Genomic DNA, 17,116 nt, shown 5'->3' with positions numbered 1-17,116 from the left:
GATTTAGGGAAGGAGTTTTAGAACATGAAACCTTGGAAGCTGAATGCACAACTGTAAACAATGAAGTAAGCAAGGAGATGATGCACAAGTGGCTGGAGTTAAGGCAACAGATAGTTTGGATCACTGTTGTACGGTTAGAGAGTTAAAGAGATAGGAAGGGATGAGACGATAGTTGTACTCAAACAGAAGGATAAGGATTGTAAGTTTTAGGCATTGGAGAACTGTGGAAGTCATGCAGGTCATTGATAAAGGGGTTGATGAGTGAGAAGCTGTAGGATAGGATGCAACCAGAATAGTTTTGGATGAGCTGAAATTTATGGTGGAGGCAAGACAGTGGAGAATTAGAGTGATCAGTCTGGAGGAGACAAAGACATGAATTTGAGTGTCAGTGGCAAATACGATGCGATAGAGAATCAGACAGGTAAGGGATTCAGTGCTTCAATACGAGGCTTGCATTTATACGGTGCTTTTTACATCCTCGGGTCTTTCCAAAACACTTCAGAACCAATGCAGAACGTTTGAAATTGAGCCATTTTGCAATGAAGGTAAATGCCAGACTATACACAGTAAGATCCCACAAACAGCAATGAGATCAATTTATCAGATTGTTTGGTGGCATTGGTTGAAGGACAAATATTGGCCAGGACGTTGGAAGAGTCCCCAGCTCTTTTTAATAGTGCCTCTGCTAGGGCAGAGGGGGCCATATTATCTCATCTAGCCAAGAATATAGGTTTATTTCTGTTAAAAGTTGAGCCGTACTCAATCCTAAAAAGAATAATCAGACTATTAAAACTTGTAGGGACCTGAAAGGAAACACTGCAATGCTGATTCCTTATTAAAAATAATAATTTACAGCAATTGCAAGTCAGAAATACAGGCCTGTATTTTCAAATTGGCAAATTTATATTATTCCTCCCACTCTCAATGGATTGCTTCACTGACAAGACCTGGATTCAGCTGTGCTGTTCGCATTATCTGTTCAACATATGGCATTGTCCAGTAGAACAGTGCATGCAGAAAAAGGAATGCATCATTACTGAAACAATAACATTTAAGACATAAATTCCAAATACTGAAACTAATAAGGATCCCATTAGCTGCAGCAGTTATCAAGTATTTGCTCAGGGTGAGCACTTAGTTTCAGCTTTCTTTTTCTTTCTCAGGATTTTACTCCACTGACATCTATGACCATAAAACTGATAAGAAAATTTGTAATGGCTTTAGTTAACGAAAGACATAGCAGTAGGTAGGAAGTGGCAAAGCAACGTTTTATGTTAATATAATGCAACCTTCCTCAGAGAAACATTGAAGATCAACAATTTTGCAATAAAACCACAACAGATTTATAACAAAAACAGAAAATGCTGGAAAATCTCAGCAGGTCTGACAGCATCTGTGGGGAGAGAGCAGAGCCAACGTTTCGATGACCCTTCGTCAGGTTTATAGACAGATTTATAGATAGATTTATAGACAGGATCTGAGGCATGATTCTTTATATTAATATCAATTATCTACTTTATTGATTATCTTGTCTACAATAAGTGGTCAGTTTGATTCTGTATCATAGAATCCCTCCAGTGCAGAAGGAGGCCATTTGGCCCATTGAGTCTGCACTGACTGTCTGACAGAGTGTCTTACCTAGGCCCTCTCCCCCACCCTACCCCCGTGACCCTACACAGTTACCATGGCTAATCCAGCCAACCTACACATCTTGAAAAACTACGGGGCAATTTTTTAATGACCAATCCACCTAACCTGCACATTTTTGGTTTGAGTTCAGTTTGAGTCTACTCCTTCAATGAATCCTATAAGTTGTTGATTGCTGAATTTGTATATTGCTGCTATTTTTTTGAGCTGCTTTGGGACATCTTTCACCACTTCAGTAAGACTGACACTTTCCACATGTGGCTGGAGTGGCAAGAAAATGATAGTAAAGAAAAAGTGTGTGAAGCAAAATAGAAACAGCAGATGACAAGAACGAACTCTATCTGATTTTTAAAAAAATGAATGGTAACCTGCTGTAATGAACCTGAATGAGCAAGAAATCACTGGGGCTATACAAAGAGAGTCGCACATTGTGGATATATAGTCCAGAGACACACAGGCCAGCGAGTACCCAGATTAGATCACTGATCACCACTGGGGCAGCAGCTAGGTTCCTCCAATTGGCTTAAGCGTTCCTAGGCTACGAAACAGAGCCAAGAGCCTGTGCAAAATATTTATGGATGGCAAGTGAGGGCTGTGATGCACCTTTTAGTTAAATCTTCCGATGACACCTGCTCTTCAGACTTGCACATGGAGAATAATAATTTGTCTGAATTACACAAGAGCTGCTATCATTAATGTGGGCATACCCCCAATGTAAAATAATACATTGAGCTGAAGAATGTAGAAAATTGGATGGGTTTGTGGTGGGAGGGAGATGGCAGCATAGGAAAAGGGTTTAAATATCAAATTCTGAGATGTATAAGTACAAGCTCAAATTTACATCATTGGTGTTTTGCTCTGGACGCAGGAAAGGTTGAGATCTTCCAGCTATTCATGCCAGGGGGATCTTCCTGATGATAATGCATCCCCATCGTGGGTTTACCGGCAGCGTGGGGTGGATTCACTGGGAAATTCCAATGAAAGCGGCGGAACCAGAAGATCCCGCCGCCTGCCAATACGGGAGCCGCCTCCCGCTGCCGAGTAAACACGCCAAGGGGAGACCAGAGAATCTCATCCGTAAATGAGAAAACAGAAATGTCGGATGGAATTCTCTCATTCCCCAGCCAACAGGATCAATGGCGGGCGGGGAAGAAGAATCCAGTGGGAGGCATAAAAATCGGTTTCACACTGGCATGAAATTACAGTGGGATCTTCCGATGCTGCCCACCGTGGTGGACTGGGATTCCCACTCGAGGCCAGCATGAAACTGATACGCTTGTCAAAGACCCGAGTAATCACCACCCCCCACCCCCCCCCCCCCCCCCCCCACCCCACCCCCCTGCACCCAATTCTCCATGTTGCCAGCAGAAAAACACACCAGTCCAGAACACCCCTGGATCAACTTGGCGTGCAAAGGTTGGGGCTTTCCTGAATAAGGCCTGGAACTGCCTCCAGGGTTTGGAATGGAGACTGCCAGCAGTGCTGAACCCTGGGACACCACAGCAGTGGGTGGGGGCTGTCAATCAGGTGGATCTTTCAGCTTCAATGTTCTCGTGGATGTCCACCTTCCAGCCTCAGGTTGTTCCTCGAGATTCATTGACTTTCTTCAGGAGGTCTATCTTCTTTCTTCAACAGTGAGTCAGCGTTGTTGGCCACCTTATAAAGATGGTGCAAAACCCCTTGTTGCACAATTAATTACATGGGGGCCAGAAGATATGGCCTAGTTTCCGCTTGACTTACACAGTGGGAAACACTCCCTTTTCCCATCCCCACCACAGTCCCAGATGAGAGAATTCCAACAATAGTGTACCAATGGATTGCCCTTGGAATTGCACAAGGGGGGCAATTATAATTCAATTCACTATCACACCTTTTAACGATCACACAAAAGTCAAAATTACTACTGAGGAATCAGATCAACTGTGACTGTCAGGTGAAGAAGGGTAAGAAGCCAGAGATATTTGACCCAGAGCGTGCAGATATAGTTCAGTTCCCATTTCAAAGTCACATGTTCTCCCCTTATTTTAATCTGTCAATTATAAATCTAATGTCAACATTTTCGATTGAAACCATCTATAAAATTTCCCATGTTGTAATTATATCCTCCTACCAGTGATGGCACTACATAACAAGCTTACAAAGGCAGTTTCCATTATTAATCTGAAAATAGGAATTCATAATGAAAGCAGTTGAACTTAAGCGTGCATATATGTAAGTTTTTTAAGACATTAAACTCCTATGGTGTTGACAGATAGTTAAGACCAAGTATGGCTCACTTCCACATACATTCACTCCCTCCACCACCAACAAACATTGGCAACAGCGTGTACCACCTACAAGATGCATTGCAGGGACTCACTTAGGCTCCTTCGTCATCACCTTCCAAACTCACGGCCACTACTATCTAGAAGGGCAAGGGCAGCAGACACATGGGAACCCAATCACCTGGACGTTCCCCTCCAAGTCACTCACCACTCTGACTTGGAAATATATCGCCGTTTCTTCACTGTCGCTATGGGTGTACCTAAGCCATAGGGACCGCAGCAGTTGAAGAAGGCCACTACCTTCTCAAGAGCAATTAGGGATGGGCAATAAATGCTGTCTTAGGCAGCGACGCCCACATCCCTGAATTAATTTTAAAAAACCTCTTGGTGAAGCATGATGTGGAAATGCCGATGTTGGACTGGGGTGGACAAGATAAGATGCACATGACACCAAGTTATAGTCCAACAGGTTTATTTGAAATCACAAGCTTTCGAAGTCACTTCAGGGAACTTCACCTGACGAAGGAGCCGCGCTCCAAAAGCTTATGATATCAAATAAACCTATTGGACTTTAACCTGGTGTCGTGTGACCTCTCATCAGGTGAGGCAGCGTAGGAGTGTTTGGACCAGGGCATACAGACATGATTAATTTCCCAGTTTTAGAGTGTTATACTCTTGTCTTTACTTTTATATTACTATCATCAATTAATATATTGGAAACCTCTCATGCAAAAACAATCCACATTGTGATTACACTCTTCTACTAGTGGTGGTGCTGTACCATCTCTACAGGAACCAGAGTACAATTCATGCATGACAATTTTGTGTAAGTATTTTCCATTCTACATGTCATGTTACTCCATTTTAATTTACAGGAAGCTTGAGCTGACCTGAATGTTTCAATAAATTTTAGGTAGTCAAAGATTAAATAAGGATGTATTAGTAAATTGTTGCAATCCCCATTGAGCCCGATAGCTTTTAGAAAGATATTTGAATTTCCAGCAGTTGCCTAAAAAGATCAGGCAACAAGATTTCAAGTTTTAAGACTTTTACTGTAATAAATAAACTAAAAGCAACTTTGTCTAAACATAATTCAATGGACAACTTGTGCGCCAAACTAAAGAAAAGTTTCCCCATTTAACTTAAAATGACTGAAGGTTCCCCCTCCTTGCTTATACTGTACTCTATCCCTTAAGATTCTTCATTCTCCAGGAACCAAGCTCAAATTATTCTCAGCTCCTGATGCTTTGCTTCCTTTTTCCTTTTTCCAGCCGGATAACTTCTATTCTGTGAACTGACTCTTGGTGAAGTTTACTCTAGCAATCATTCCCTCTAGCCAAATCTAGGTGAATCTTCCAGCCTTGTTTAAATCCTCACAAACTGGGTCCCATCTAGCTGAGGGTGAGCTCCCACCCACATTATATGTGGTGAACTCTAGAAACTAGCTGTCTCTTCACTCTGTTCTGTCTCTTTCTTTCTCACTTTTAGGTCCTTGCAGACTGACCTCTATGTGAATCACTTCAGAAAAACTCTATAATCTGATAATGGTTGTTATGGATTCTTCCCCCCTCTAAGCCCACCGTCATGTCAACAACAATCACATGGGCCTTGTTTCCAAGTAGAAATTCTAATTAGCTATCCTCCAGATCTCCAATTTCATTCCATTTTGGAATTAAATAGTTTTAAAAACTGCTTGCAAAACCTAACCTTCCTAACACCTCCCTATGACTTGAAGACTAACTATCTATCAGTGTGAATGTCTCGCATCTTCTGTCCAGTAAGACAACGTTGCTCCACACCCCACCTTTAACTTTTAACAACCAAACCACCCAAGCTTGTTATCGAGCAGAATTCAGAACAGGGCACATGACTCCTCCATTCCTCCATTTTATCCTAAACTAAAGAGACAATCCCACAACACAACAATCTTGTAAACTTCATTGGGGGGATTTTTCTCCCTCTCCACGGCGTGTTTGGTGGTGGTGGGAGGTGGCGTGCGCTCGCTGGTGGTGGGATCTTATCAACAAACTTTCCTGTTAAACGCACCCCTCGCCGCCGGGAAACCCGCAGTGGGGGTGCGTCGGCAGCGGGACCGTAAGATTCCACTGGCATGAATGGGAGCAAGATTTCGGTCCATATCTGGGACAAAATGCAAAGTAAATATTAATTCAATTATCAGAAATGCTGTGCTGCACTAGTTATCAGTTGCTTAGCATTTTTGCGTAGGGATACATGTCACTAATTAAAATGAATAAACAGCTTTACACTTTGCAAAAGAGAAACTTCTGGAGTTTTACAAAATTTAGAATTTTATGAAACACATCCTAAAGATACAATACAAACAAACATATGTAAAAGTGAAGGTCATTGTCTAATCTAGCACGATAATGATGCATAGAACATTGCTGATACATTTAAGAATATTTCCTGATAATCTTGGAAAATTATCAATCTGATGTTATCAAAGTCGTGTACCTAGCAATATCTAGACTTTGTTTCACTTCCTTCTCAGATAAAGCTGTTTGTCATAGCTGTCCATGCCAGAATGTAGGTGGGGAGAATACAGGTTAAGTGGTCTTGAAGGACAAAAGCATTCAGATAGCATCATACTCATTTCAATATCCAATTCTTTCAAGAGTCCTTCAGAGTATGAAAAATGTCAATCAGAAATATACAAGATTGCTACTGAGAAGTCAGATAGATGATGATTCAAATCAGTTCTTCCATCTACTATGCAAAACAGACAACTCAGCTCCTACCTTTCTTAACCATTTTTTACATTAGCGTAATTACCGCTCACTGTTTGGTTTAGCCAATGTGCAATTGTTCAGTTCTTTTTATAGACATGCTCATTCTTTCTTTCATGTGTCAAGAAATTCCATAAGAATTACACACCCGAAAAAAGGGGGCTGAGTGTCAATTAATTTCCGCAGTTAAAATCCTGGAAGCAGTGGTGGGGACGTGGGGGAATAGTGTTGTGGGTTGAATGGAGCTCTAGGACAGGAAGCCATAAGATATAGAACATAAGATATAGTAGCAGAGTTAGGCCATTCGGCCCATTGAGTCGTGACACTGTTGGAGTCAGGGGGGAACAGAAGTGTTATTTTTTTAATAATTCCTTTTTGAATTTGTCATTTGATGGTTACTGTGGAGGGCTGAATGCTTACCCCACTCATTGATGGCTAATTTTCTAAAGGAATCCTTGAATTATGCCTCCAATTAAGTTCCATAAGGAGCCTAATGTTGTGGATGGTTAACAAAAGTCCCCTCCGTGTATTTAACAAAGAGATCAACATCCTTGCAGATTGAGTGCAAGTTGCTAAATCGTTATGATTTGCACTTGTTTTATGCCCAAATAAACAGGCACAACAAATTCAAATTTCTCCCCTCACATAGGAATTAGGAGCCTAATGTTTGTTGAAGGGCCCCTTGGTGAAGGACCCATTAAGGCAGCAACAAAAGAAGCAAACACCAGTGCGGGAATTCTACCGCCCCACCCCCCACAGGATTGGAACGGGGCGGACAACGGAAATGTCCATTGACCTCGGGCAGGAATTTCCAGTCTCGCTCAAGCGAGGTCATAAAATCCCGCCTCTACAGATCTGTCCAAATTAGGATCATTCAACTGCCCATCGGAACATAAGTTTCAAAACTTCTTTGTCTTCCTGTGGAGCTAGAATGAGTAGGAGTGCTCCCCTAACTCCAGAGGCATCACAATTTCTCCCCAGCCCCTACCCATAGCCCCTCCAACCTGCTTACCTGGACTTACCAGCAGGCAGCTGCCATTGAGTCAGGCGGCCGATAATAGAGTTCTTCTACCGAGCCTGTAGATACAACCAATACCAGCAACTCATTCAGACTATATTGATACGGCCAATTTCTATTCATCCTCAGGCTGACTCATTTCTCCCTGACTCTTTTCAACCTCTGTTGATTCTGTCCAATGAAAGAAAAATACTGCAGACTTTGGGAATCTGAAACAAAACAGAAAGTGCTGGAAATGCTCAGCAGGTCTGGCACCATCTGTGGCGAGAGAAGCAGGGTTAGCATTTGAAGAGAAATATGATTCTTCTTCAGAATTTCCTTTATTCTGGCTGAATAGCCACATGCTTTGTTTACTTGGCTTTGGGCGCAAACTGGTGGTTTGTGTGTCTAGCGGGCCTATTTGTAGTGTCTGTGTCATGAAACGTTTCATGTTGGTTGGACATCTACCCAGTAGAGGGAGAAATACGGGTGGATAATTGTACAGCCAATGAGTAAGGCCGACAGAAATCTACTCGCGATCTGTATTGATGGATAAAAATCATCGACCTGATCAGTGCTGGGATTTTTCCAACTGTATTCATTGGGGGATCAGTACCTTTGAAGGCGGCATTGATTACAACATACAATTATATGTTGGCACAGATTTACTACAGGTATGAATGCCAATCAACTGCCCCTGTTTTACGCTCAGCTGCTCCTGCTTTACATTCAGCTGCTATTTAGGGGCATGAACCCACGATGCCAACTTATCTGTAGGATCGTGGCACAGTGAAAACTTATGAGGCTTTTACATCACTACATATAGTACATAGCACAGTGTCACGAGGGTTGATTTTGGCTGTAACTGAACTTTGGCCCTAAGGCTCCCTTACAACAGTGAGAGCATTCTTGAGGATTCCTATGCTGCAACCCAAAGGCTTTCAAGGTCAGAGACACCGAGATCAAGATGTGCCACCATGTGGGTGTAATAAGTCTTCAGAGGCAGAATTCCCTTGACCAAAATCCGTTTATTTACAAACTCTTAACAGCAGTACACAGAGTGCTAGCAGTTAGCAGTCTATCTCTGGGGGTGTCAGAGGAACTGACACTCCCAGTTAAGTTCAAGGCAAAGAATCCCTGATTGGCCCATCAATTGGATCCTTAATCAGGGAGTTCATACTCAATAGGCCAACCTCAGTGGCCTGATTGAAGTCATTACAGTGGGTTTCAGATTCATTTGGCAAAGATTGCGTTATCATTATGATTATGGTGGGTTGATCTGTTGGCATAATGGAAAATTAGTTAATGAATGGGAGGTAGTGGAATCTTTTAAGTTGAAATCTAACAATCATACTTTCTTATCAATGATCATATGATTGTTTCACTGATGAATCACAGAATATTTTTAGGTTTAGTTAACAAACCGCAATTTGTAGAGGAGACTGATCAGAGAAGGGAAAGGTATCTGTATGAACCTAAAGGTGATTAGGAATAACTGAACATAAAAGGCACTGACACCAGTGAAAATGCCTTCTCGCTGAAAGCCTGGACTTAACAGAAAAATACTGTAAGATTCACACACATAAGCCACAGGATAGAAGATAAGCACAATAGTTTTCCTATCTTATCCCCCACCTTTATCTGCAGACTTGTGCCAGGCACAGAAAAATGAGCTTTGTTGGAATCTTTGTGATCTGTTTGCTTTCAAACCAGTGCCATTACATTATACTGTGTACCTTTAACATAAAAATAGAACATCTGAGACAACACATGTTTATAACCACTCTTTCTTTGACTTTATAAGGACAGATGTATGTCTGCCCCAAATGACTCTGGGATACTTTTTTTGGGAGTGTCTCCAGTATTGTGGGCGTCACACCCACACCTACTGATGTGGTTCAACTTTACCCTGGGGAGGCATGAAATTAAGCAACTCTGAATCGTTTACATAGATACGTTTGATCTAAATTGCATTGAAAACCACTCCAAATTAAAAGCATCTGTATAAATGTGAAATGTTTGTTTCCTATGTCTGGTAGAAATAGGACTGACTCTGACAGGCACATGTTCATGTGATGAGAAAGACCACGTTTTTACATACCTCGAGGACATTCGTTTTATATATAAGAATGTCTTATCCTACATTAATGGCATCGCTTAGTTATTTTAATTTGTACCCTTGTTTTGAATCTCAGAGTATCATGCTCTCAAGAAACAATATTAAATTATGATTAATGAGAAATCTCTACTTTGATCTAATCAAAGACATTTGAAAGATTGTGCAATTAAAAATGATGTAATTCCACTTTAACATAAATATACAAGAGTGCTGCCTTATTTTGTGTGATGTGGGAAATGGTAACAAGTAGTTGAGTCGTCCTTGAACAATCCTGGTGCTTAATTGTTTTGGGAGAAGGTAACTTCTAGAAATGCTTTCTGCACTGAGGATTGCTTCCCCTTTGTAAATGTGTCTATTTTAACTAAATGCTGGCTGGACACTAGGTCCACATTGTCCATTATGCAGCAGCCACAGTGTCCTGATCATCAGCAGTTGCCAGAGGCTGTGAAAAGTGTGAGGGAGATCCTCTGTGTAAAAAAAAAACCTGTGTCAAAACAATCTCAAATTTATCTACTGACCTTCAACATACCGGTATATGCTGTACTTCTGACCCTAATGAGATGTGCCTCAGGGAGAAAAAGCATCAGTAACCAACTGCTATATCCTGGTGTACAACGGTTCAAATTAGATAGTAATTAATTACTCACAGAATCTTCAGTGGTGACTGTTCATGTATATTGGATTATTGCCCATTTCTGTTGGTTTCTATACTGCGTCAGTGCACTTTGTTGGGCTACTAATTGTACTTGCTCCTTGGCATCAGGCTTCCTAATTCTTAGTATCTATTTTGGTTCACATTATGGCATCCATGTTTGTCCTTTCTAACTATTGTCAATCTTGATTAATGAACCTTCATTAATAAACATCCTGCTTTTTGGTTTCCACCTACAATTGCTACATGGCGGTGCATGGAATCAATTAGTCTGTACAATGTGATTTATTCTGCTCAGATCTTGGGAGCAGGTCAAAGTTCGTTGACGCCAATTTTAGCAGTTGTGACTTTATACCAAGAATAATGGTTTGTCCTTCAAGTTTAAATTGGTGGATTTTTAAGTATTCTACAAATCTTATTATGAAATGAACCGAAATCGTAAGTCATTTGATTCTTAGATTATTTTAGCTTTGTAAAATCAATCGTAATTCTTCCTTAATGGTTAATAGTTAGAATTGGATAGAATCCCTACAGTGCAGAAGGACGCCATTCGGCCCACCAACAACAGTCCTACTCAGGCCCCATCCCCGTAACCCCACACATTTACTCTGCTAATCTCCCTGACACCAAGGGGCAATTTAGCATGGCCAATCCACCTATCCTGCACATCTTTGGAGTGTGGGAGGAAACCAGAGCACCCGGAGGAAATCCACGCAGGCGTGGGGAGAACATGCAAACTCCACACAGACAGTCACCCAAGGCTGGAATTGAATCCGGATCCCTGGCGCTGTGAGGCAGTAGTGCTACCCACTGTCGAACCACCATGCCACCCATAAAAGTGGGTGGCACAGCGGTTCGCACTGCTGCCTCACATTAAACACGACTGATTTTCTGAAGGGAACTATATCTAAACTCTTTTTAAATGTAATGTGAAAAAGAAAGAGAAGACTTCACAACAGTCTCAGGATGCCCCAAAGCCCTTCATAAACATTTTTCAAAGTATTATATTACATGTTAGTATCACCAGCACAACGTAGGAAAGACACAGCAGCCAAAATTGTACACAAGGTCCCACAAATAAAAATGAGCGAAATAATCTGATAACACGTATTTTTTTCTTTTGATGACTTTGGCTTGAGGGATAAAACTTGGCCTGGACAACTTTCCTGCTCTGCTGTGAAGAGCGGCAAAGGATATTTTACATCCATCTGAGAAAGGTTAGTCAGGGTCTTGCTTTCAAATCTCATCTGAAAGGAAGTGCAGTGTTCCCTCATTAACTGCGCTAGAGTGTCGTCCTACATTATATGCTCAAATCTCTGGAGTGAGGTTTCAAAACATAACCATCTGACTCAGAGTTAAAAATGCTCCATTGAGCCAAGGCTTGTTAGATTACTTTCTAGTTGGATTTAATTGCAAGCTCTAAAGGAAGGCCCAGTAACTTCTCTACGGTGCTTAGTAGATTAGTACATATTTTCAACATGCTTAATATTGGCAATTATTGGCAGTTTTAACCAGTCCACTCAGCTACAGGATCCTGTAACATTGTCTGCCAACAGAGGTTAATTTTACAGCTCCAGGTCACCAATGGGGACCCTAACCCACCGTCAGTGGAAATTAATAATCCAGATAACCTACTGACCACTGGTTGGAAAATCATGGTCCGTGAATTCCTGAGTTTCTCATGTGTGCTGCCAGCAGGTAAGGGTGTGTGTCAGCTGCATGTACTTGTAAATCTACCCCCAATGTATAATTAACAACTACTGAAAATAAACGAAGCTGTAATACAGCCCATTAATACCTCCCTTCTTGGCACCTAATGAAGAATGATATTGGCAGTTCTCTGGACCACACAAGTCACGCCAGCTAAAGCCAAATACGACACTGCACAGATTCATCATCATCTTGTTCTTTTTGCATTCAGTGCCTGACATGCAACGTCCCAAAATCCCATTTATCCTTCATATGGCTTTTCCCTGCTTGAGTTGTGTTTTTAAAGATCTGAATATCTGCGCCCCATTTCGTTCAGATTTTAAATCTCTGTCAACAAATGAGGGCCAATTTTAACTCAGCCCATGGGACAGTGGTGGTATTAAAATTTCTGTGCACCAGTTGCGGCTCCATTGTCACTAAGCCACCATGCTTACTGGAGCTTTTCATTGGATTTAGGCAGGAGTCTCATGACATCATGCAAATTAGAGCCATAGGACGTACATTAGCACTACATTAGTGCCAGGAATTACCATTACCTGCAAAAGGGAGCCTAACCACCTTCCCTTGATATTCAATGGCATTGCCATTGCAAAATCATCATGGATAAAAAGTTCAGCTGGGCCAGCACATGCCATGAATACTAGAGAAGGGCAGAGGCTGGATATTTTGTGGCAAATGAGTCGCCTCCAAAGTTTCTTCACTACCATTATGACATGTGTCAAGAAGTAATGGATATTTTCCATTTGTCTGGATGGAAGACCACACAAGTAGGTCCGCACTATCCAGGATGAGGCAATCAGCACCTCCTCCACCAGCTTAAACATCCACTGCCTCCACCACCAGAGACGTGACTGCACTGTGTACTGTCTGCAGGACAAGATACATGGCAAAGCCATCGCTTCCCCAAGTCACGCACAAGCTCAACAGGCATCATTACCACCCCTTCACCTTCGTTGGATTAAAACCCTGGAATTCCTTACCCAACAGTATTGCGCACATACCTTGTTCCCAGTGACTTCACAGGTTTCAGAAGAAGGCCCATCAATCCCTTTCCCAAGGGAAACTAAGTAAGGGTAATAAATACCAGCTTTGCCAGTGAAAAATTTTGGACAGGCACTGATGATGTGTTTAGGCAGTGATCAGGGACAGCACTTATTCTGAAAACATTCACTTTTATTATGATTGATATGGCTTATTCATTCAGGCCCAGGATAGGAAAGTTGTCAAGAAACTCCTCTGGTGGGAAGTAGCCAGTTGTATTCACAAGTCTAATGGTGAATCACTGAATAGGAAATGAGTCAGAAGGACAGACCACCCACTTTCGGTGGTCAGAAGTATGAAAAGAAGAGAAACATTCATGTTGAAGGTCAATCTATCTGGTTGTGCCTAGGAAGGAATCCCAGTCTTGTGAGGAAAGAACTCACTCATCTTAATCACTGAGCATCCCCAAAACAAAAGGCGAACCAGGCAAAGCTAGGTTTGCCAACAATGTGGCATGGTTTCTTACTTCTCTTATTCATGAGCGGAGGTTGAAGTTAAGTGCAGTGCCTCTTGATTACAACTGTTCTTCTGTATATAGGCTGACTGTCTGCAAATATACTGGCTGAACCATTTATATCTGGTGTTTTCTCACTTAACTGGTTGCAGTCCGGATGCTGACAGGTTGGTGAGGCACACGTAACGGCATATGTGAGAGCCACAGTGTCCAATTCAGACCACAAGGGGGTACTATTGTTATTCCCTCGGGATACTCTATTGTATGATTAAATATCGGGTAGTGTTGGCACACTCCTTAATGTAAGGCGTGCGGATCACCCAGCAGAGTGGTCCCGTCCCGCTGAACCCAGAAGAACATTTAACTCGGACCCGACAAAGCATTACAACAAAGAAATAGGCCCATATAAAATCTGCATCTGTAACTTATCATGCCGAGGAGGCAAACAGTGACCCTACCAGTTAATACGTCAACATCTCTTTTAAGCAACCTATGCACTGGATTTTACGGTAGCAATTTCTAGGCATTCAATAAGAATCATGAATTCTAATCATTCATGCACTAATCACTAATATCAAGTATTAAACTAAAACACTTCTTTTCCATTTGTGTTTTAATATCCATTTCCTCTCTTTTCATTTCATTTTCCATGTTATTTAACAGTCAACTAGGTGGGTTGGCCAATGAAACAAAACATGAAGGGCATCAATTTAGATGGCACTACTTTGTAGTTTGACCAGTAAGATACGTACATCAGCTCACGATTGATATTGGTGATTCTGTCTACATTGCAGCTGCTAATTTAGGCTTGTACAGATTTTACAGCTGGTCTGTATCAAAAGGCATCGTGTGGATGGTGCAAATGTGATTATGCTGCTTTTCCTGCAAAGTAAAAATGTTGCACTGCTGGTTTTAATCTATCCGAGAATCAAAATGATTCAAATCAGACTCATCAAAAAGCCTGATTCAACTAACCATTGGACTTCCACCCCCATGCTCAAAATAGCACATACAGCAAACTGTAATGTAATAGCTTGTGACACATGTTCCACTTTTGACAGCAAGGTGCTCGTTAAATTCATGAGGGAGCACAATAAGAGAAAGAGGCCATTAGAGAGTAGTACTGAGCTTCATTTTTACCACAAAGGTGAGACTGTTGAGACTTTGGAACATCAAAGAGAGGGGAAGGAAATATCCCCAATACACCAAGGAATCATTTGATTCAAATTAAGCCAAGTAGATCATTAATCCAATCAAACCACATTCTGGCCACCAGGAGCAATAGATATATCAAACAGTTAGGTCACTACAGAGGTCATACAGAATGACCTGAGAGGCTGCACAGTTAAAACACTGAATTTATCCCAATACACTAGTGATTATGAAAATAATTCCAAAAGCATTGCTGAGATGTACAACTTGGATGCGTTATCCAAGATTACTATGGAGATTGGATGTTAAGCCACCATAAAGATATGTTGGATGCATAAACCACTATACAGTTCTCATGCTTTGGCCTATATGCTCGACAGCACCATCGAGATTAGATGGTTAACATTTCTGTAGAAAGACACAGAGATGAGAAGCTTAATTGTCAATGAGCTCACTTGCTTAGAAAATTTGAGATATATCTGCAGAAGATAATGGAGGTAATTTTAAACTTGAAATGGATAGGGAAACCGGCAGTGGGGGAATTGGTTGTCATTCAACTAATTTCCCACCCAGATTGTTCCCAAAATCTGGAGAATCATAGAATCCCTACAGTACAGAAGGAGGGCACTCAGCTCATCGGGTCTGCACTGACTCTCCAACAGAGCATCCTATCCAGGGCCTATGCCTGTAACACCATGTATTTACCCCACTGATCCCCCTAAACTGCACATCTTGGGACACTAAGAGGCAATTTAGTATGGCCAATCAATTTTGGAGTTGGAACATCTGGAGGAAACCAACACAGACACGGGGAGAACGTGCAAACTCCACACAGATAGTCACCCAAGGCCGGAATCGAACCCGGGTCCCTGGCGCTGTGAGACAGCAGTGCTAGCCACTGTGCTGCCCTGTTTTCTCTGTACATGGGAGTTCAACTTTCTTCCAGCCTCTGTTTCAGAAAAGCCTACAGAAGCCCATGAGAGAGTGCCAACTCTCCTGCTGTCAGCAGCAATGCGATAGAATGTGCGGACAGGATGGAACAACATGATAGCTCGCATTCCATGTGGAAGGCTGGTTCTTCTGGGGGAGACAGGCCGCTAAAATTCAAATCAGGCTTCAAGACATCTGATTTTCCACTTTTAAAGAAAAGGACCTTTCTGTATTGATTCAAATTAAACTTCACCCTGACATTTTAACCTCCCTACATATAGGTTCATGTGTGGCTTTAAGTAGGTATTATGCGGAACAGTAATTACAATTTTTGCTGATACCAGTTCAATTCTTGACTGTGGGTTAGAATGAGGTATATGAAAATAACTGGGTTGGACACTAAATTTGATCAATTTTGGCTGATGTAGCTGAACCAATGCTGAGTAAACATGAAGACAAATGCGCACAGATGTAGCACAGAAGTACATCAAAGGCTTTGTGTTTGAATTTAGTCCACTGGATGTGATGTCGTATGTACTATTTCAGTAATGACTAGGTTAGGTTTGGCATGTGCGTTGCTCTTAATACTTCACTCGGATCAGGTCTGTATTCCAAATGTTAAGAGGGCTTTTTCCGAGAATAAAAGGATTTCACACAAAGAATCACTTTTATCTCTGCATCGACTTTGTAATGCCATCTGAAACTGCAGGTTACTGATCCACATGACTCAATTCAAACCGGTCACAGTTAATACACGTGTTTTGAAATTATTAATTGGCTCCGTGTGATTCCAATTAAAAACAATAATTTTCTACAAACGTTTAGTTTTTGTGACATTAACTGGCACCAAAGATGTTTTTTTTAAAATTCATTCATGGGATGTGGGTGTCGCTGGCTGAGTCAGTAGTTATTGCCCAGTCCTAATTGCCCTTGAAATGAGTGACTCGTTTTATAAATCAACCTCATTGCTGTAGATCTGGAGTCACATGTAGGCCAGACCGGGCAAGGACATTAACGAACCAGATGGGTTTTACAGCAATCAGCAATGGCTTCATGGTCATCACTGGATCACAGAATCATTGCAGAAGAAACTCTTTGGCCCATCAAATTTGCACCAACATGTGAGAGCCACCTAAGCTACCTACCTAACCCCATTTACCAGCACTTGGTCCATCGCCTTGGATGTTATGACATTGCCAAGTGTTCATCCAAGTACTTTTTAAAGATGTGAGGCAATCTGCTTTCACCACCCTCCCAGGCAGTGCATTCCAGATGTTCACCACCCTCTGGTTAAAGAAGTTTTTCCCCACATTCCCCCTCAACCTCTTGCCCTTCACCTTGAACTTGCATCCCCTATCACTATAGCTCTTCCTCACTTCTTCCCCTCCTGTATGGTCAAGCTG

At 41.7% G+C, this 17,116-nt stretch overlaps 1 protein-coding gene across 1 annotated transcript in view; it reads left to right on the top strand.

Annotated features, from left to right (window-relative positions):
- The window catches only part of arhgap15 (Rho GTPase activating protein 15), a 730,777-nt gene that overhangs the window by 682,786 nt on the left and 30,875 nt on the right, over nt 1-17,116 (top strand). The window lies entirely within an intron of this gene.

Source organism: Mustelus asterias, chromosome 14 (genome assembly GCF_964213995.1).
Source record: "Mustelus asterias chromosome 14, sMusAst1.hap1.1, whole genome shotgun sequence".
NCBI lineage: Eukaryota > Metazoa > Chordata > Chondrichthyes > Carcharhiniformes > Triakidae > Mustelus > Mustelus asterias.
Note: the sequence above shows the minus strand (reverse complement) of the source record. Positions and strands in the feature narration are given on the sequence as shown.